The sequence below is a fragment of the Triturus cristatus genome, chromosome 2_1 (genome assembly GCF_964204655.1).
Source record: "Triturus cristatus chromosome 2_1, aTriCri1.1, whole genome shotgun sequence".
NCBI classification, from domain to species: Eukaryota; Metazoa; Chordata; class Amphibia; order Caudata; family Salamandridae; genus Triturus; species Triturus cristatus.
This window is the reverse complement of record NC_140581.1, coordinates 393,862,889-393,884,407: the sequence shown is the minus strand read 5'-3', so window position 1 is coordinate 393,884,407 and position 21,519 is coordinate 393,862,889. Positions and strand designations below refer to the sequence as shown.

The following is a 21,519-nucleotide window of genomic DNA, read 5'->3' as shown; positions in this document are numbered from 1 at the left end:
CCCCACGTGGTGTAAGAACACGATGACTGAACTACCGTTGCAGCAAGACTGTAACCAGGGGCCATGGTGAGGAGGAGAAACAAGGAGGAGGTTTACCAGAGGTCTCGGAAATCTCCCGATCGTTGGGTAGACCTGAAGTCTTGGTCGTCCCCAGCTGGTGGTGAGGCCACGACTGTGGGACGTCTGCAGCGGCAGTTGGCGCTGTCTCCCAGCTGTCTCCTTGCCAGCTCCATGCCGCGACCCTCCTTCCTTCAAGTCCGCGACCAGGATCGAGATGGCCTCCCGAGCCTCCCCTTGTTAACAGATGGCTTCCAGCTAATGTGAACACGCACACAGATCCTCCGTGGGGCTAGACGGTGCAGAGCCGCCCAATACGCGGACGTGCTCGGAACTGGAGCGTTATAGGATCTGGGCAGTGCACAGGTTTGGCGCCTCCCCCGCCACTCTAGCAATCAACCCGGAGCAACGATAGAAGCGGACTGGGGTGGAGGCAGAGGCTAACCCATGATCTGGAGCGATAACGTGGACAACTCCTCTCCAGAGGATACGGCGGGACCCAATACTCAGGTGGGTTAATACGCCCGATATAAATGCAGACAGGACTGCAGTCACTGCACATGCTACGTGGAACCTTTGTAGGCTGGGATTGATCAGGGGGCCCCTGCATGACCCCTAACCCTCATTCCTATGATTGAGGACAGAAGTATATCCCTATCACCGGTCTTACTTTGCGCACGCAAAGCCACTTTGTGGTCCACATTGCACAATAGGAGGAGCACATCAAGATGTTCATGACTTTGGGGGGGTGTGTTGATTTGCCACAGACTGTTGGGCAAAAGTGATGATCACCAGCTGCCTCTACACACTACTCAAAATGGCAGCAATAGCTATAAACAGGGATAAAGGACTATCGAATCATGGATTTATTTAGAAAGTAACATAGGACTTCACCATATTATTCACTACTTGGAAAATAAATACATCATCTTCTATACTAAAAGAAGAGCTCAATGGATAAAAGCCTTTCTCTCTCTATTCACGGTCGCCTCCAAGAGGAAAACAGCACACGGACTTACGCTATCTATCATCCCCTCCCCAAACTATAAAGCAGCAGCTACAATCACTATCTATCATAATGGGATCATCCTAATGCAATCATCGGACCGCAACCTAAACCTTCTGGATAACATATTTCCTCTCATCAAGGAAAAAGTTATAAGACCCCATCCCGCCTCCCCAGCTAATCACAATCACAATCGCAGCTCACTCACCAACTCAAGGTCGATTCCCCATTAAGTCATTGTCCCCAGTTGTCCTGTCCTACACATACACATACACCCACCCCAGACCAAACCGTCACCCAGGAAAACAACACACCTCCCCAAGCCCTACTTGCACCCCCAACACCACCATTACACCCATAGTTACACTTACACCCCACACTCCTATCTCCTCTCACCCCGCCTTACCACCCCCGTTGCCCCGCACAACTACTCCCACTGTCCCACTCACACCCCTTATCCAATACCCCGCACATCCTCAGGGTGCCACACATCTCCACTACTCTTCCTCCTCCCCTAATAACACTAACATTCACACTGTCCCAATCACACCCGAAACCCCTACCGTCCCTTCTGCCCTCACATCTACCACCACAGTCCACATGGATCCTGATGAAGACTTCCCCTCAAACTACATACATGGTTCAACTACACCTCCCTCACCCACATTCCATCTCTTAAATATGCCAATTCTCACTCCAGACCCCAGACTTAACGAGATATTACTATCACTACAACAAGTCAAAGCAGACATCCAAGCGCTACATGATCTAATTCTTCAGCAACCCAAGTTCGCGCGTCCTGAACCAGTATCTAGAACATACCCACACATTACAAATATGAAACACACCCAACAACTACACGTAAGCTCCCAGAATCATGAGCACCCAAGATGTATTACAGTGCCTTACCCCAATGCTCTATCCCGTCCAGTCAGAATGAAAAAAACCCTATCATCTAAAGACGTAAGCTCCCTACTCCGTTCTTATGAGCTTCCATAACTCCCACCTAATTCTGAGCACCCAGATAACTTCCTTATACAGTCCCTAACACAGTCTATCCCTACCAACACTCACAGAGCTATTAGACACAATTCCAGAGGCATAGTTGAAAACAACCTCACGCGAATCCCCCTCACACTAGGACATATCAAAGTACCCAACAAGACGCGTCTGAAATGTATACTCCTAAACTGTAGGTCAGTATCTAGACATGCAACCGATATTGCTGACCTTATACTTGCTAATGAACCTGACATACTAATCCTGACAGAAACATGGCTAAATGAATCATCCATGCCCATCCTGGACATACTAGTACCCCCAAACTATGACATCACTAGACTAGACAGAATTGATAGGCCAGGTGGTGGGATCGCTTGCATACATCAGAGCAATCTAACAGTGACCAGCCCCAACGCCCCTGCACCATCGTCCTGTGAATACATTTGTTTAAACATCGCTAGTAATAACAAATTAATATGCTCACTACACACTTTCTACCACCCTTCCGGGGATAACCTCACCTTCATTGAACACCTCATGGATATTCTAGCTACAAATGATGGTCAACAAAATATTAAAATATTCCAGGGTGACTTCAACCTACACTGGGACGACAAGAACGACCCAGAGGTCAACAGCCTCAAAGCTTTACTCTCAGACCTTAACCAAATCTGTAATAGACCCACACACGACAAAGGCGACCTAGTAATCTCCAAAGTTGACTCCACTCAGCTTGAATCGATCCTCCCTTGTGACTGGTCACATCATTACATCCCACGTCATGGAATCAGTTAAACTACTCTCTGCACAACCCCCGAGAATGAAGATCTGGAAGAGGAATCTAAAAAACGTCGGTTCAGACCTACTCTCAACCTCTAATCCTAACATTCTGCTTCCCTCTGAAGACATAGCCGATGTACAAGGTCTGACTAACAATTACTTCCACTCCATGAAGAGGTTATTAGACAAAATAGCCCCATTACAATTGAAAAGAGTCACCACAAAAGACTCAAAACCTTTGTATGATGGCAGGCTAAATGAAGACAGACGATCATTGAGATTAATCGAACGGCGATGGAGGTCTGCACCTTCCTCTGACCACCTCATGCTACTAAGAACCACGAGAAACTTCTACTTTAGAAAGATCAGACAATCTAAAGCCGACTTCTTCTGTAATCAACTAGACCAATCCAAGAACCGTCCCAAATAGCTATTCGAACTAATCAAAGCCTAAACCAAGGGTGTACCCACCCACTCCAAGGCTATCCCCGACACCCTTGCCAATTGCGAGGAGTTTGCCTCCTTTTTCACTATGAAGTCAGAAACCATAAAAACAACCTGCTCAACAGCCTTTTATCCCCTAAAGACATGCAGAAGAACACCTCACTGCCCCCGACAGGTGCCCCACTAGAATGCTTTGCAAAATTCAACCTTAAAAAGAACGCATCCTGGTCCTCCTTCTACACTTACAGTGAAGATACTATACTAAAAACACTAACTGCGTTGAATCCCTCCAGCCACTTCACAGACACTCTTCCTGCTAACTACTTAAAAGACTTCATTCCACTGTTACTACCTCTCTGGACCAAGGTTATAAATACCTCCCTCCTTCAAGGAACCATCCCTGAAATCCTGAAAAAAGGTCAGGTATCCCCTATCCTAAAGAAACCAACGGCCGACCCATTGGATTTAAATAACTATTGCCCGATATCCAACATCCCCACTCTAGCCAAGCTCTTGGAAAAATGTGTTCACACGCAGCTTAGCAAACACATTGAACAATTCAACCTGCTCAACCAATTCCAATCAGGCTTCCGTGCATGTCACAGTGCGGAATCAGCCATGACCCACATAATAGATGACGCACTAAAAATCCTTGACCAAAACGAAGCCTGTTTATTAATCTTACTTGACCTGTCATCGGCATTTGACACCGTCAAACAAGACAACTTGCTAGAGCTCCTGAAACACAGAATGGGATTATGTGGATCTGTGCTTACTTGGTTTACCTCTTTCCTCCAAAATAGATCTCAAAGATTCAAGGTCAATTAATCCTTATCCAACCCGTCCTAAGTCACGTTAGGAGTACCGCAAGGGTCTTCCCTTTCATCCACACTTTTCAATCTTTTCATGGAACCACCCACCAAACTGCTCAGTCTCTCCAATGTCCACTTTCACATGTATGTAGATGACACCTAACTCTACACAAAGATCGGCTCACTTGAGGAGATCTAATCTCTCAAATTGACGCTACAAAAAACTCAAACATGGCTGGCCGAAAACCATTTGAAACTAAACTCCCTCAAATCATCCCCCCAACCAATTGTCAATCATCCTCGACTGGATGAAACACCTAACAACATTCAAAGGGCAACCTCTCATTGTCGACTCAGCGAAATTGCAGGGAGTGACGCTGTACAGAAACCTAAAGATGTCGAAAAATATCAGCGCCTCTACAAAAGGAGCAAATTTCCACATGAACACCCTGAGAAGACTGAAACTCTTCCTGCCAGCAAATGACTTCAAACAGGCAGTTCAAGCCCTAGTAATCACAAGAGTGGAATATGGGGTTCTAGCCATATGCGGCCTCCCCAGATCGACGACGGCCCCGCTAAGAGCCTCAATCAACTCAGCTGCTAGAATCATCACAGGCTCAAAAAGAAACTGTCACATCTCCCCAGACCTTAGAGCCCTCAACTGGCTACCATTCGTGGCTAGAATTCATCTGAAATCGCTTGTATGACACACAAGGCCTTAAATCACAATAATCCGAGTTATCTAGCACAGAAACTGGCACTCTCTTGTGGTAACAGAGCTTCCAGGAGCTCCAGGGATCTTCTACTAAAACCACAACGATTTGTCAAGAAGAAAACTTACAACCGGACCTTCTCAGGAATGGCTCCCAGGATCTGGAATACTTTGCCCACAGAAACAAGACTGAACCCTTCAACTGCCTAATTAAAAAAAGAAGTGAAATCGATTCTCATGGCTAATTTTACTTGAATAACTTACTTATCACTGTCAAATAATTAATAGTCTGTATTAGTGAACACTTTGGTGCCGATTCCGATCCGTTAAAAATATTCCCCGTACGAATCGTATCTGGATTTTTTTACGTACGAATCGTACAAGTCCCGTACAAACTGGCAAGTACGATTCGTATGTAAAAAAATCCATACGAATCGCATTGGGAAAATTCCACGACACGTCCCCGGGTCGGAAAAAGTGTCCGACACGTCCCTGGACAGTTTTACGTACGAATCGGTAAACTGAAGTCCGAGCGCGCAAGTACGATCTGTCCCGTCTGTCCGAATGCACAACCGTATGGAAAAAACACCGCATGGAGCGAACTCCCATGTCAACCATGGAGACGTCCAAACATGTGCCTGCATACGCGCCGAACACCCCCCCAGCCCACCCCCCCATGTCCGTGCCGTACCCCCAGCCCCCCATGTCTGCACCATACCCCCAGCCCCCCCATGTCTGCGCCGTACCCCCACCCCCGTAGGGTAGGTACGGAGCGTACCCCCACCCCTGTAGGTACGAAGCGTACCCACACCCCACCCCCGTAGGTACGGAGCGTACTCACACCCCCGTAGGTACGGAGCGTACCCACACCCCCGTAGGTACGGAGCGTACCCACACACCCGTAGGTACGGAGCGTACCCCCACCCCCGTAGGTACGGTGCGGACCCCCACCCCCTTAGGTACGGAGCGTACCCACACCCCCATAGGTACGGAGCATACCCACACCCCCATAGGTACGGAGCATACCCACACCCCCGTAGGTATGGAGCGTACCCACACCCCCGTAGGTACGGAGCATACCCACACCCCCGTAGGTACGGAGCGTACCCCCACCCCCGTAGGTATGGTGTGGACCCCCACCCCCGTAGGTACAGAGCGCACCCACACCCCCGTAGGTACGGAGCGTACCCCCACCCCCGTAGGTACGGTGCCTACCTCCACCCCCGTAGGTACGGAGCGTACCCCCACCCCCGTAGGTACAGTGCAGACCCCCACCCCCGTAGGTACGGAGTGTACCTACGTGGGTGGGGGTCCGCACCGTACCTACGGGGGTGTGGGTATGCTCCGTACCTATGGGGTGGGGTGATGGTCCGCACCGTACCTACGGGGGTGTGGGCACGCTCCGTACCTACGGGGGTGGGGGTCCGCACCATACCTATGGGGGTGTGGGTACGCTCCGTACCTACGGGGGTGGGGTGGGGGTACGCACCGTACCTACGGGGTGGGGGTACGCTCCGTACCTACCCTACGGGGGGTGGGGGTACGGCGCGGACATGGGGGAGGCTGGGGGTACGGCGCGGACATGGGGGGTGGGGGTACAGTGCGGACATGGGGGGCTGGGGGTACGGTGCGGACATGGGTGGGATGCTGGGGTACAGTGCGGACGTGTAGGGATGGGGGTATGGTGCGTACCGGGCCCCCTTTTCTTTTTAAACAATTTTTTTTTTAATTTGTTTTCCAAATTTTTACATTACATCACATCAGCCCCCCACCCCCCTCTCCCTCCCCCGGAGAACAGGTATCTGACATGTTTATTAACAGAAAACTTATTTATACATAGAAGACATGAAAAACATATCATATTTACAGTATATGACACATAAATATTAAATTTCCACAATCAAACTTCTTGTGTCCAAGCAATCAAAGGCGCCCAGATCTTCATACCCCTGTTCCTCTTATCCCTCCCTTTACTCTTATAAATGGCAACCTCTAGACTGCAAGTCGCCAATAGCCGAGCTCTCCATTCAGAAAATGAAGGGGGTATTGGATCTATCCATGCTGAGGCGATGCACATCCTGAAGATGGCCATACCAACAAAGATCAGCCCCTGTATTTCACTAGATCGAGTGTTATTGGAGATGCCCAACAGCACTTCTACATTCGTAACTGTGTAGAATACTCGAGAGAAAGTCGGAGGTTTCAGATAGGACTTTGGCTAAAATGGGGCACGAGGCAAACATATGCGTTATATCAGCTGCTGGAAGAGCACACCGCGGACACGAAGTTCCATTCCCCGTCCCCCATTTCGCCATTTTTTCAGGAGTGTAATAAAGTGAAAAAAACTTTTAAAGAATTGTGCCTGAAGTTCCATAGACATTAGATGAGTGAGTGACATTTCATAGGCGTCACAGGAGATTTGAGAGGTTACTCCCAACCTGGTCTGCCATGCCACCAAATGTTTATCCATATCGTCGGGTAATAAAGCGTTTAGCCCTGCATATATCTCCCCAATTCTCGGAGTTTTAACCAATCTCAATTTGTCTATAATATCGCAAGGCTGAAATTTAATGCGGCCGCCCATTTTCCTTGATAAGAAGTCCCTCACCTGAAGAAATTTAAAGAAATCCCGATTTGTCAAGTGAAACTCTATTTTTAGTTAATCAAATGATTTTATTCCGCTACTAGAAAAAAAACACCCAAGTCGTTTAACCCCTAATTCAACCCATCTCTGTATATATATATCATGGAATATTTCTGGGAGATCCGCATTCTGAAATACGGGGGTGTAGTATGAATATCGACCTAAACCGACTAATTGTTTTGTGCTGCTCCATACTTTAAAATGCTAGAGATAGCCTTAAATTTTACTTTTTTGAAATAATCATCATTCATATGGCGCCACAGGCAGCCAATGCTGCCGTCACCCAGAATAAGTTCTTGCGGGCTGGGTGTATTGTGACCCATTGAATTCTCCATTAAGAGACTATTGCTGTACTTTAGTACTGTAGCCCAGTGATATAATTTAAAATTCGGTAATGACCATCCCCCGCGTTCTCTAGGTAGAGTGATCCATCTAAGTGCTCTCCGTGATTTATTGTATCCCCAAACAAAATATGAAAATATAGTGTCAATGTTTTTAAAAATTAATGGGGAAAATTCAAGGCAAATAGTTCAAAAAAAATATAAAAATTTAGGAAAGAATAGCATTTTAACCACATTGGTTCTTCCGCCAATAGTTAGATGTAAATTGTGCAGCCGAAATAGTTCTTTCTTGGTCTGGATTAATAGGGGCTGAATATTATCATCAACAATGTTTTCGATTTTAGCACTAATGCTTACCCCTAAATATATTGCTTTATCAACAATCCTCATATCGTTCATGTTAATTTTGTTATTTACAACTATCTGGATTTTACTAGAGTTCAATTTGCAGCCGGAAATTCTACCAAAATCCCGTGCTTCTTTCTCTATATGTTTCATCGCTTCAATGGGATCACCTGTAACAATAGCAATGTCATCTGCATAACCCAGACATTTTGTTTCTAGATCTCGTATTTTAATAGGAGGGATTAAGGTATTAGTTTTTAGTCTTTGTATAAATACATCAATATAGATGGCAAACGGAAGGGGCGAGCAAGGACATCCCTGTCTTGTACCCCTATTGATAGTGAAGCTGTCAGACAAGATCCCATTGATCAAAACACGGGCGGTGGAGTTTATGTAGAGTTGTTTTATTGCCTGTATATATTTTTCTCCAATCCCACAATTTGCCATGGCTGCCCACAGGTATTTCCAGGAGACCCTGTCGAAAGCTTTTTCTGCGTCCAACAGTATAAGCGACATAGGGTCTCCTGTCACTCCTGTGTAATCAAAAAGGGAGATAACTCTTTGTATGTGATCAGTTGTAGATCTCCCGGGAATGAAACCGTGTTGTTGTTCCGAAACAATTTTATGGATAATTGGTGCCAGTCGGGCTGCTAGGATTTTTGAATAGATTTTTGTGTCCCCATTGATCAAAGTGATCGGGCGATAAGAGCCCGTTTCTTTGACATCTTTGTTTTTCTTCGGGAACACAATTATTTTAGCGGATGACCAAGACTTTGGTGGATTCCCTCCCTGGAAGATATGTTGAAAAAGTAATGTTAAGATAATCCTTAATTGTGGAGCAAATTTAGTATAGAATTCAGTAGGAATTCCATCCATACCCGATGCTTTTCCCTTGGTTAAGCCCTTTATTGCCATTAATATTTCCTCCCAAGAAATTGGACTATCTAAAAATTCCCGGTCATCTGATCTCAAACATTCGGGGGTTGACAGATCCAGATATGTTTAGGGTCACCGCTATCATTGTCATCTTCTTGGTATAGTTTCCTATAAAACTTCTGAAAAGCCATTCTTATTTCAGCGGGTTCATATCTTAGACCCAGATCTGGATCTCTAATTTCTTTAATTAATGCAGATGAGATTTCTTCTCGAGTTCTAACAGCTAGTTGGTGCCCCACTGTTTCACTAAACTCGTATATTTTTTCCATATTGGCGCTAGCCCGAGTGACAGCTTTTCCAACTAGTATTTCGGAGATATAATTTTTAGCTACTGTCACTTTGCCCATCTCATTATCTGTCGCCCTGCCTTCCTGTATTGATTTAGTTAGCTCCTCTTCAGCTCTTCGTAGATCTTGTTCTAACAATGCCATATTTTGTTTTTCAATTTTGTTATATTTAAAAGAGAATTTCATAGTTTCGCCCCTGACAAGCCTTCAATGTATCCCATACTATGTCAATTGTAGTAGATCCAACATTATCTTCTTAAAAGACCGGGATCCATGTGCTCATTTGTTGGCAATATGCATCATTATAGAGTAACGCCCTTTCAAATATCCATGTATTGATATTAGATCTCTTTGGAATATTCGTAAGGCTAAGCATTAAAGGATTGTGATCTGAAAGAACTCTGGGTAATCTATCAATTTGATAAGCTGATCTCATAGAGTTGGACATAAGCATATAGTCAAGTCTTGCCTGTTTTGAATGAGGGTATGAAAAAAAAGTATAGCCAGGGTCTGTAGGGTATTTTGTTGACCACCCATCAATTAAGCCATGAAGCATGCACATTTCTTTTAAAGCATTAAAAACTTGACGTTTCCTACCCTGAAAGATAAACCTTTGATCTGTAAGCCATCCGTTAGGTAAATGGATATTTAAATCTCCACAAATAATCATAGGTAGAGGCCAATGGGTTAATTAATTAGAAATCTGAATCGATACCTCCGGTTCGTCACTAGTGTTACCATATACTGTACATATAGTTAGTTTTCCTTCCCCGTTGTTAAAATGGCATTCAACTATTGCAAATCGTCCAAGTGTGTCTGCTATAGCTCGCGGAAATTGTAACCCCCGCCCTTTGATAAAACAGCGACCCCCTTGGTACGTGTCCCCTGTGTTGTGGCGGTGATAATTCGATATCCTAATGTTTTGAGTAAGTATTGCTGAGCCCCCTCGATATGTGTCTCTTGAAGGCAAACAATGGCTGCCCCGGTAGCTTTAAGACCCTCCGAAACTTTCTGTCTTTTCTTTGTATCGTTAAGGCCGCAGATATTTATTGATAATATATTGCGTCTAGCCATCACAATTTTTCATTCTCCCGACACAATCAGATTTACTAAGTTTTTCTTTTTTAATGGTCTCTATATGTTGACTATATTCTTTATGGTAGTACTGAGTCCTGTTCTCCTCCCCCTTGCGTGAGTTTCCACTCCCCCCTCTCTCTTCCACCTTCTCCCCATCCCGGCTCCCCCCTCCCCCAAACCAACAAGTGAGGCATCCTAGGTGCCAAAGTACCCAGGTGTGGGCGTCCAAATTTTCCACCCGTTTCAGCCCCCTAGTGGCCTACCCCTGTATCCCTAGAAATGCGAGTTAAAAGATGTATGATTAATCATCTCTATCAATATGCTAGATATGCTCTATTGCAATATAAATTCATAGATTGTTGCATATAGCAGTTCCCCCTTCATTTTTTTTTCCCTTCATATTGTCTCCCCTGTGTTCAAGCATTCAAAATTGTAGTTCTTTATTACACAAAGTTCATTTCCTATCTGTATTTTTAGCTGTATTTCCAGAATCTCTTGGCCCAGACTCAGATATTTAATTTAAATATTCTTGTGCTTGAATCTCACTTGTAAAGCTTCTCGTAGTGCCATTATAAATTATTTTCAGTCTCGCCGGATTTTGAAGATAGACAGTCGCGCCAATTTTTTCAAAGGGTGTAAATAATTGTCGCATCTTCCATCTTCTTTCTATGGTAGAATGTGCGAAATCTGGTCGAACAAAGAATTTAAACCCTTTGTGTTCCCTTTGAGATGTTGGTCTGGCTAAATTGTATATGGATTCACGGAGGAGGAAGTTCCCAAAGTTAATTAACATAGCTCTAGGGTATTGCTGTGGTTTCTGCGAATATTTAGGTAACATCAAGGGGAATCTATGAGCCCTCTGTATTTCCTTATCCATATCCCAACCTTCAAGTTCCGGAAAGGTAGATTTAAGGAGATTGATCATGAAACCTCTTGCGTCATTTCCTTCTGATCCTTCGGGAATTCCAAGAAACCGCAAATTGTTTCTTCTTGATCTATTTTCATGATCCTCGATTTTAAGCATGAGGTCTTTTATGATCCCGTTGTGTTTCTTTTCCCTTTTGCGCAGATCGATAACATCGATTTCCAAGTTTTCTGTGCGCGCTTCTACAGAGGCCTTTCTATCTGAAATCTCGGTGCATGTATTTCCAACTTTCTTGATTGCACCTTGTAACTTTTCAATAGCAGCATGATTTCTTTGACTATCTTTTTTAACATCCTTATGAAAATTATTAATTGAGCTCAGAATTTCACTAAGCGATGGTTCTGCAGTTGGACCAGAGTTTTATCTCTTCCAGGCCTGGGGGTTGCTGTTCCATTTCGTCCATACTCTTTGGAAAAGGATTTTTCCGTATAGAACCTATTTTTCCTTTGACACTGTCAGCATTGATGCCAGGGTCAGTAGTTTCATCGTGTACAGCTTTGTTATGTTTTTGATGTTTTGATCTTTTTTTTCCCAATCTTTTCCTGGGAGTTGTGCCTGTATCAATTTTACCAGATTTTCGAGAATCAAAGAAGCCTAAATCATCGTCAATTTTTCCGGAGCTCAGTTCACTTGTATCTGTAATAACACTAGATTCGCTTGATGTAGATAACCCAGTTTCATATATATCAGAGTCCGAGTCTTCCTCAGTAGTTACTTTATTTGTTAATTGCTGTTGAATCTCAATTGAGGATGTTAACATGGCTGGAGCGGGAGCAAGTTCTTGTATTATTGATCCTGTTGGATGATCCTCTCTTCTTTTAATTTGTTCTTGATGTCTAATTATTGTTTTATTTTCCATTGTTGTTATCTTTGCCCCTTCTTTTCTCAGAGTGGGTTCTGGGATTAATCTGCCTGAGGCCGGATGTTGATCTGTACCTTACTCCGAGTTTAGTTGCACAAAACCCATAGTGTCAACACAACCCATATACTCATCCCTGGGTCTATTCATATCACTATTTGGATCACTAGGATGTTTGTCGTGTTTGTCGTTATTTCCAGATTTACTCAAGCAATCCTTTGGTAGAGGGCTAAAGATGGTGTAGATTCTAGGTTGAGAAGTTATCAGTTGCCCAGTGTTTTTTGCGGCAGCTTTTAGATTTTTGATTGTTTGGAGTCTTTGTGCTTTCTTAACCGACAATTCCGTGTCGGAATTAGTCTCTATATTGTTCCTTTTCTCGTCCATATTTTCTTTTTGTCTTATTTTCGTCTTTACCTTTTCATTTTCTTTTTGTGGGTTTTTTTCTTTGCTTTTGTCTTTCTTTTTATTTCTCTCTTGGACTTCTTGGGCCTTATATACTGTGTTCCTCTCAGCATTATTTTCTTTGGCCTTAGACCCTCTAGTTTCCGGTCCCTTTAGCCGCCCATTGCTTTTTTAAGATATAGGCGTCGTTTGTATATTCATAGGTTTCCCTGCATCATGTGCATCTTCTATGTTTTCCGGGCCCCCTTTTCGTTGTGCATCGCGGCGTACTTAGCTTTTCCGGCACTTTTTGGGTCCCGTAAAAATTTTGCAGTGCGAAGTGCTGTGGGTACGAATCGTACTTGCTGATCCGTAAAACGCTGCCTAACTCCGTGCAAATGTCGCGTACGCGGTGTCCCGGATCCGATTTGTATGTGTTTTTTTGCCGGTCGGTGTTTTTTACGATTCGTACGGAAATGGTGTTTCCGTACGAATCGTACTTGCATGTTTGTAAGGTATTTTTCCCGGGTACGAGTCAGACGGAGAAAACGCTCCGTCCGACGATTCATACCCGGTTTTTCCAGGATCGGAATCGGCCCCCTTGTATCTGATTCACCTATATTTGTATTTCTCTGTACTTGTTCCCATATCCAACATATGCCCTGTAAAGAGATCTGATACCCGCAAGGCTCTTGTTCGCGCTATATAAAACCTTCAAATAAATAAATAAATCCTTTTGAGGCGTGGTCTGTAATGTAGGTTCTAGATCCGTGGCAGAAACGCTGGAAGTCTGAGGTGTAAGGGGAGGAGCTTCTAAAGGGATGAACCTTGTGTGCACAGTGATCCAGCTCTTCAAAACGTTACTTGGCCAGAGCAATGACAAGTATGCCCTTGACGTGGACTTTAGGAAATTGTTGACCTAGGGCCATATGTATCAAAAAAGAGTTTGGCGATCCTCAAATTGCGATTTTTAGCGAATCGCAATTAGAGAATAGCAAAATGTAGGATTTGCTAAAAAATGTGCAAATCATACATATTCCTTATTTGAGAATCGCAAATTGAGATTCACAAATAAGGAATACCTTCCCATTCATTCCTAAGGGCTAGGAGGCCCATAGGAATGAATGGGAAGACATTCTCAATTTGCGATTACCAATTAGAGAATCGCAAATTGAGAATGCAATTTCAAGGTTGCAAGGGTGCCAAAAGGACAACCTGTTGCACCCCTGAAATATGCATGTGTGTACAGTTTGTGCACATACATGCCATAAGGGTAAGTAAAGTATGTGCAACATATGGCACTTTTAAAAAATCAAAAAAGTGCTTTTTTAAAGAAAATTGCAAATTACCACCAACTTGAAGTTGGTGGTAATTTGCAATTCCTTAAGGCCAAATAGCAAATTTCTGGTGCTTCCAGAATTGCATTTAAGGAATCGCAATTTGCAATTCCTTAATTGCATTCTCAAAATAGAGAATCGCAAATTTTGCGATTCTATATTTTGCGATGGCCTTTTGGGATGATACATCCCAAAAGGCTTTTTCCCATTCGCAAACGGGCAGATTCTGAGAATCTACCCGTTTGCAAACGGGAAAAAGGCTTGATACATATGGCTCCTTGTGTCCCTGCAGTACCATGTGGCTGACACAATTTATTCAGAGCTCAGTGTTTCCCCACCTAGAGTGACAGGGTAAGAATTTCAAACTTGGGGAGATATTTTTATTTTTTGAGGTCCATATTCTGTGGGCCCCGTGATTTTGTGGTCTTTGAAGTTGGCTTATCAGCTTTGCTGGAATGCTATTATAGTTTACTTTACAATAGTCAAGATGGGGCGCTACCACGACTAGAATATTGTTATTAGAAGAAAGACCTGCATAAGGCTGGCATGTGTATTACTGGGATCCCCGGTTTTTTAATAGGTTACTGTCAGTATTAAAGTACTAGGCAATACAATACAGGGCTCTGAAACATTTATTTTTGGTAAAATGTTTCTCTCTCTGACAATTATTTACTTTTTAGCTATAACCGTAAAGGAATGAAATATGGTCTAAAGAAGACTGTGTTGGTGAGTAGTGGGGAGTGCTTCTGATCCAGAGCGGCTAGTGGATGAGGTCAATGAGGCCTTGTATTGGGATTTATTAAATGTTTTTAATGGAGGTTGGGAGTAGTATCTTAGGGTGGGAGCAGGAAACATGTGTACTTCGTGGGCATAGGCTTAGGTTCATGTGCAGGAAGTGAGGTGGAATGAAATAAGATGTCAAGGATAGTAGGGCTCTGTCAATGGACAGTCTCCATGTCTGTGTGGTGAACACTTTGCAACTTTGTAGATAGATTATTTGTGATGGTAGAGCCATTGTATGATGGAGGGGGCAGGAAAAATATAATTTGTAGATACACCTTATTTTCAGGATACAGAACTCCTATTAGGATGGAAGTTAAATGGGGGACAGGATAGGTTACTGCAGTAGTAGATTTGTTTGGCTGTTAATATTTAAAGGTACTTACTATGTTATATAGCAGTAATCCTTGTCTCCTTTTTTTTCCCCTTCTTTCATGACACCACTTCTGCTATATCCACCATGCCTGCAGGCATGCCCAGTGCTGGTAAGCCATATTTTTTAGATTTAAACATAATTAATCTCACAACTGTAATAGACAGCATGGCCTTTTTTTACGTTGCTTCCTTGTAGTTTTGCTAACTTTATTCTAACGTTTTGCCTAACTTCCCGATCTATTTTAGTACCCACTAACACTGCACACCTCTATGTGTTTTATTTTAAATTCCCTTGTTTCTTCAGCAGATTTCCTTCTAGCTCCTATTGGTTTTTCCTGTTCTTCTCCTCATTTTTAGACCTGGTCTATAGACTATTTCAGTCTCACTCTTTTACCTAAATATTCTGAATAAAAATATTTGCGTATGTGGGACTTTTAGTCAACTAGCTTTCTCCATTTGGCTACCGAACTGGCACTCAAATTATGCTACCTTAGACTGCAGCACTCAGGATAAATCAATGCGTCAGCCCACTTCCTTGGTGTTTCTTTATGCCAGCAGTTACACTGGTCTATCTTCTGCCTTTCATTCACAGCCTTAACCTGTTCATTGCCAAACCTAAGCCTAGCCCAAACCAGGGCTTAAGGTGAACCTTACTTAACCACTCACTTGCTTCCTAACCCAGGAGGAATATTTGCTATACTGATAATTAATTAGGAGGCAGTAGTGTGTAGTGTGGTTTTAGATTGAGCAGTTAAATAGGGGAAAGAGCAAGGCAGTTGGAATTATTATTATTGTTAAGTGCCAATAGTTTTTCAAAAATAATGCAATTGGGTTAGCTCAATTAATTTTCTGTGACAATATAACTTTTTAGGTTAGTCATTTTTTAAAGCATACTTTCAGTGTCTGATGAAAGCGTCACCTCATGAATTCACTTTTTACAACTTTTTCCATCCATTTAAGCAAACCCCCTTTTTTAATTATGAAAGTGATCATGCATCAATTAATGGAAGGTAACACAAATAGTAATAATGTGTAAAATTAAAACATTGATTCAGGGCCACAGAGTCACATAATTCCAGTACTCCTAGAGAACCAGAAACATGTATTGTTGTGTGTCTTACTATATGAACATATGCTCAGAGGACTCTAAAATTCATCTCTTCCTTCTTATCTTAGACCATTCTGCTGTTTTCGCTGAAGGTGAGGAGGTGGAGGAAGACCCTTATGGAAAGACCCAGTTTGGCTGCTCATGTGGAAGATCCAGGCTATTGCAGCCGCCTTCAGTCGGTTCGGGGACTTGGAGGAGTAGACAGAAATAGCAGCAGAGGCATCTCCCTCAGCATCCCTGTCGTTGGAGAGTCATCCCAGCCACTAAAGGCAGCCTGGACATGTCAATACCTCCACCACCACTAAAACCCCTTTCCTTCCACAAAGATCCTTCTTCAAAATGTCCTAGAGGACATTCATACACTGTCTCAACACGAAAAATAGACAGGGTGGGGAGAGAGACAGTAGGGGTGCTTCTTTAGGGAGGTTGGTAGGTTTGTTCATTGCGGCAAGAGTTGGAGAAGAGGTTGTTGTTTCATGGTTTCTAGCATCTAGGAAGGCCATGGGTCTGTTGTGGGTGGTGTGGATGAGATGAGTTAGGAAAGGGGTCGTTTAGGGTAGTGTTTTTTTGATTTGAGGAAGGGGTGTGGGGGTCTGTTACTGATCGAGTGGGTGGACGAGTTGGGGAGCAGGAAGTTTAGCATACTGTTTTTAAGGTTTATGAAGGCGTGGGTCTTATATGGTTGGAGTGAGCGGAAGGAGTTCAAGAAGAGGTAGTTTAGGAAATATATTTGAGAAAAAAAAGAGCAGAAATATCCATGAGCTTGTAAAGGACCATAACATATAATGCTTCCAGCAAAAGGCTTTTGAAAGTAGCACGCATGATCAATAATCAATGATAAGACACGTACTGGTTTCACAAAATGATGGACAAGCACATAGTCTAAAAAGGCAGATGGCATGGAGAACAAACAAATAAAAACACTTGCAGCATTGCAGAGAAAGGAGTGTGAAATTATATACCAAAAGCATGCCTGTGTCAATCAAGGGGCCTACACACCACCAGTAAATGAGTGAAGAAAAAGTAAAAAATCAACCAAAATAAAAAATATTAATAGCACAGCAAAATGGACCCTGACAAAAAATTTCAAAATAAACTTCAAAAATGCCACTAGCTCAAACTGCCCCAGGCCACAATTACCCACATAAAGCCATTTAATAGTTGCTGAAAATGCACATTAATCAACCATATCACACAGGCACAAAATTGTGGGCAAACATATGGGGAAGAAGGGGGGGGGCGCTAGAGGGCGCACGGCAAGATGGCCGCACATGCATGAGGCTCTGCCCGGCCTAGTTAACATCCGTCCATTATCCGCCTGATACTAGCTGCATCTAAGCCTACGGACACCTGTGCGGAGCTGTAGGCCCCTGGGGCACAAGTTGGGAGTCACTGGCGCCCTGAACATTTGCCCAGTGAGTGTTTTAAGATCTTCGCTGACCCGATGCCTCGGCAGGGAAAATGGCGGCCGCCGCAAGACTGTAACAGCGCGATTCACCCATTCTATGGTGCGGAGCTCTGCGCGTCTGGAGCACACGGATCAGAGACCCCCGCCGCATTGCACCCCCGACTGCCTTGGAGGAGGAGCACGAGGGATTCATCGGCAAACGCTGGGAGAGTTGCTGTGCCCAGACGGAGCGTGAGGATCGAGGCTCGGCTGATCCGAAGGCCCCATAATTGCGGAGCTCTACGGTTGCTGTCTGCCTTTGCCGGCTGTGGGGGTGCGGCCCGGCCCGGGCTTTGGCCGCGGAGGCGGGCGGGGGTCCGGGCTGTGGCAGCGGCCTGCGAGCTCTGGCTGGCACGGCGTGCGGCTTCTGGGGGCCCAGATTCCGCGGGGTGGCAGCAGGCGTGAGTAAGAGACTCGTTACGTTGAGCTGAGATTGACTCCTCGGCTTGGAATGGCAAACCACGCTCCCGGGTGCTACATTGCAACCGACAGGGTACTGTCGACAAGTTCCAAGGGTGTAGTGCTTTTTATCTGCAATTGACTATCACACCAGTGTAACTGTGATTGATTGCACTTCGTGGCGCACAACCATGTTAGGTACGTGACTGCTGGAGTCGGGGCCTTTGCTGGTTGTAACTTGGCAGAACACGGCTGGCTGTGGAGATTGGATGAGCTTCGGCTGGTGGCTGTTATATCAGGAGGTTGGGCACGATCATTTTAGAAAGTAGTCGCGGGGACATTGCATATCCTGCTGCGCCTTACACCCCCTAATTGATTTTGCAGTGGGGGGTGTTTTCCATGGACGGTGCCATGGGGAGGACAGATAAGTCACAGCCACGCCTTACTTTTGAGGCGCGCAAACCATCCAGAACCCTGCAGAAGGCTGCCTCTGACTCGGAGGCGGACGCCCCAGCTGATGGCCCCCCCCACGCTGGAATCCACGTTGCTGGCCATGCAGCGCAGCCTACAGTCAATTGAGGGTACAATGGCTGCGGTCAACCACTGCCTTGACCACATGTCCTCTCAATTAGAAAAACAAAATGCACGCATGGGGTAGGTGGAGCAGAGGGTGTCAGCTACGGAGGATGGCCTGAGTACAGTTTCTGACAAAACTCTTTGGGGCAGATTTACAAGAAAGTGACGCATCTGTACAGATGCGTCACTTTCCCTGCGCCACCCTTAGAAACGCTTGCGCCACCATAGATGCGTCGTATTTACAATACAGCGCACTATGGCGCAAGGATTGACAGATGCGTCAGAAATTCTGACGCATCTGTTGGCGGAAAAGTCACGCATTGCGGGAGTCGTGTTGCAAGCACAGCACAACTCCAGCAATGCATGTTGAGGCCTATTCCCACTACACTGCGTCACTACTTACGCCTGCTTGAAGCAGGCGTAAGGTTTTGACGCAGTGGCGTCCTAAAAGTGGCGCAGTGAAATCTTGTAGATTTCACTGAGTCACTTTTATGAGGCCTTCCTGCGACGGAACGCCCACTCTGCATACATTATACCTGACGCAGGTAAAATGTGACGTAGGGTTTTCCAATGTGACGCATCTCCCTAGATGCGTCACGTTGCAAATAGGCCGCAGTGTTTGCACTGCTGTTGCGTCAAAAAAGTGACGCAACTGCAGCGCAAAAGTCACTCAAGGGGCTTGTAAATCTGCCCCTTAATATGGAGAAAGTACTAGCCCTCATTGAGGCCAAGAATGAGGATTTGGAGGCGCGGTCCCGGCGCAATAACATTAGAATTACTGGGCTGCCGGAGTCCACCAATGTGGTAAAAATGGAAACCTACATTGAGAACCTCATTTCTGATCTCTTTGGCACTGACCAACTGTCTAACATGTTCATTGTGGAGCGTGCCCACCGATCTCTCGCCGCCAGGTCGGTGCCGGGTGTCCCGCCCCGCCCAATCATAGCTAGACTTTTGAACTATAGGGACCGGGACACCATACCAAGGTTGGCGAGAGAAAAGGGCACTATACTGCACCAAGGCAACACACTGGCGTTCTTCCCTGATTTCACGGTGGCTGTACAGGTGGCCAGACAAGAATTTGGCACTGTGAAAAAAATTCCCGAAGGGGTCCCGTATCCGATGTTATATCCTGCTCGTCTACGCATAGGTGCGGATGGGGATTGTAAAATGTTTTCATCTCCTAAAGCTGCTATGGAGCATGCCAAACAGTTAAAGCGCAGGAGACGTGAGGACAGCACTACACCAGATGAGGAGGAGTAGCAGTGGGATACACTAATTTACTATACTTTTCCTCACACATATTACATCTCGGACTGCTCCTGTTATGCTATATGCTTACCTGAACTGCCCTAGGTGCTTGTAGGGCATATGTAGAAATATCAAAGTAGGATGTATGCACTGATGGCTAGATGAGATCACATTTGTGACCTTATTCTGAAGGATATTGAGATTGCGTAACACTGTTTTTTTCTCCATATATTAGTTGTTCACTACTGAGTGCTTTTGTACTGGATTTGGTTGAGTCCTTGTGTACTATGCTTTCATGACGATGTGTCGCTGCCAACGGGGTAGGTGCACTCTGTGACACTACGTGTCTGAATATGGACGCAATTCGATTTTAGCTCAAATTTGACCTACTCGGTCACCTCCTACACTGTGGGAGGTCAGAAGCACTCTGTGCCCCCGCAACTGGGTGTACCCCAAGTACTTATTGTTTTGGTTGTTGTTGGGTATGTTGGGGGGATGGTGGGGTATGGGATGGCTTTGGCATGTTGGGGTCGCTGAAGTGGGTGGGGGGCTGGAGGGGTTATCTCGGGGTAGGCAGAATGAAGGTGAACCTGGGTTGGATGTCCTCCGTTTGGAGGTGCAATGGTGCTTTGGGTGAACATTGCCTGTCATATTTCACATGTGCTCAGTTAAGGCTGGATTTAAAAGATTAATAGTACTGTTACGTTTCTTACTTGGAACGTCCGCGGCCTGAACACACCTAAAATGATAAGGTCGGTGTTTGCTTACTTGGATCGCATGGGAGTGCAAATAGCCTTATTGCAGGAGACGCATTTAACGACAGAGTCTGCAAATAAACTGGGCATGCGCTGGGCGGGTGCCAAAGTTGTGTCATCCTACTCTACTTACTCTAGGGGTGTGTTGACCCTGATAAAAAAGGGCGTCCCTTTCACAATGGTTCGCTCTGAAACGGATGACTGTGGGCGAGTGGTGCTTCTGCATGGGCAATTGGGCAGTCAGAGTGTGTTGCTTGTGAATGTGTATGGCCCCAATGTCGATGACCTCTCCTTTTATTCAAATGTGTGGCATAGAATATCTACATTCCCTTCTGCGGCAATTATTTTGGGGGGTGATTTTAATGTTTGCTTGGATGCTACTATGGATAGGGCTGGCAGCAGTGAGATGTGGCCTAAACAGGCTGCGGAAGTGTTACGGGGATTAATAGATGCAGGTCACCTACCTGATGTTTGGCGCAGCCGCTACCCCGCTGGCCGGGAGAGTACATTTGTTTCCTCTGTACATGGGTCCTGGTCCAGTATAGATTTTTGGCTTGTTTCAGAGAAGGTTTGTAACTGGGTAGTTGCGGTGACACATGAAGCACGCACTCTATCAGACCACTCCCCTGTACTCCTTGAATTGCAAATTCCCACCTGTGAGAGACCACCCTTTGCATGGAGACTCCAACCTTCGGAACTCAATGACCTGATATTCAGGCAGACTATTGCTGAGGTGATCAGAAACATTTTTAGAGAAAACGAGGGATCAGTGGATAGCGCGGGGTGTTTAAAGTTACCATTAGGGGGAGCTTGTAAAGGGGCCCAATCTGGTGTATTGTGCGATATTCGACGAAGGATACAAAAATTAGCATCTGATATTTCT

The 21,519-nt window shown here is 45.0% G+C and overlaps 1 long non-coding RNA gene across 2 annotated transcripts in view; it reads left to right on the top strand.

Annotated features, from left to right (window-relative positions):
- Positions 1-20,356, top strand: part of LOC146865364 (uncharacterized) — a 128,848-nt gene extending 108,492 nt beyond the window's left edge. For both annotated transcript variants that reach the window (XR_014970095.1, XR_014970093.1), the window contains one exon: positions 16,277-20,356. This is a non-coding gene — a long non-coding RNA (uncharacterized LOC146865364). The remainder of the gene's footprint in view (positions 1-16,276) is intronic.
- Positions 20,357-21,519: the final 1,163 nt, after the last annotated feature.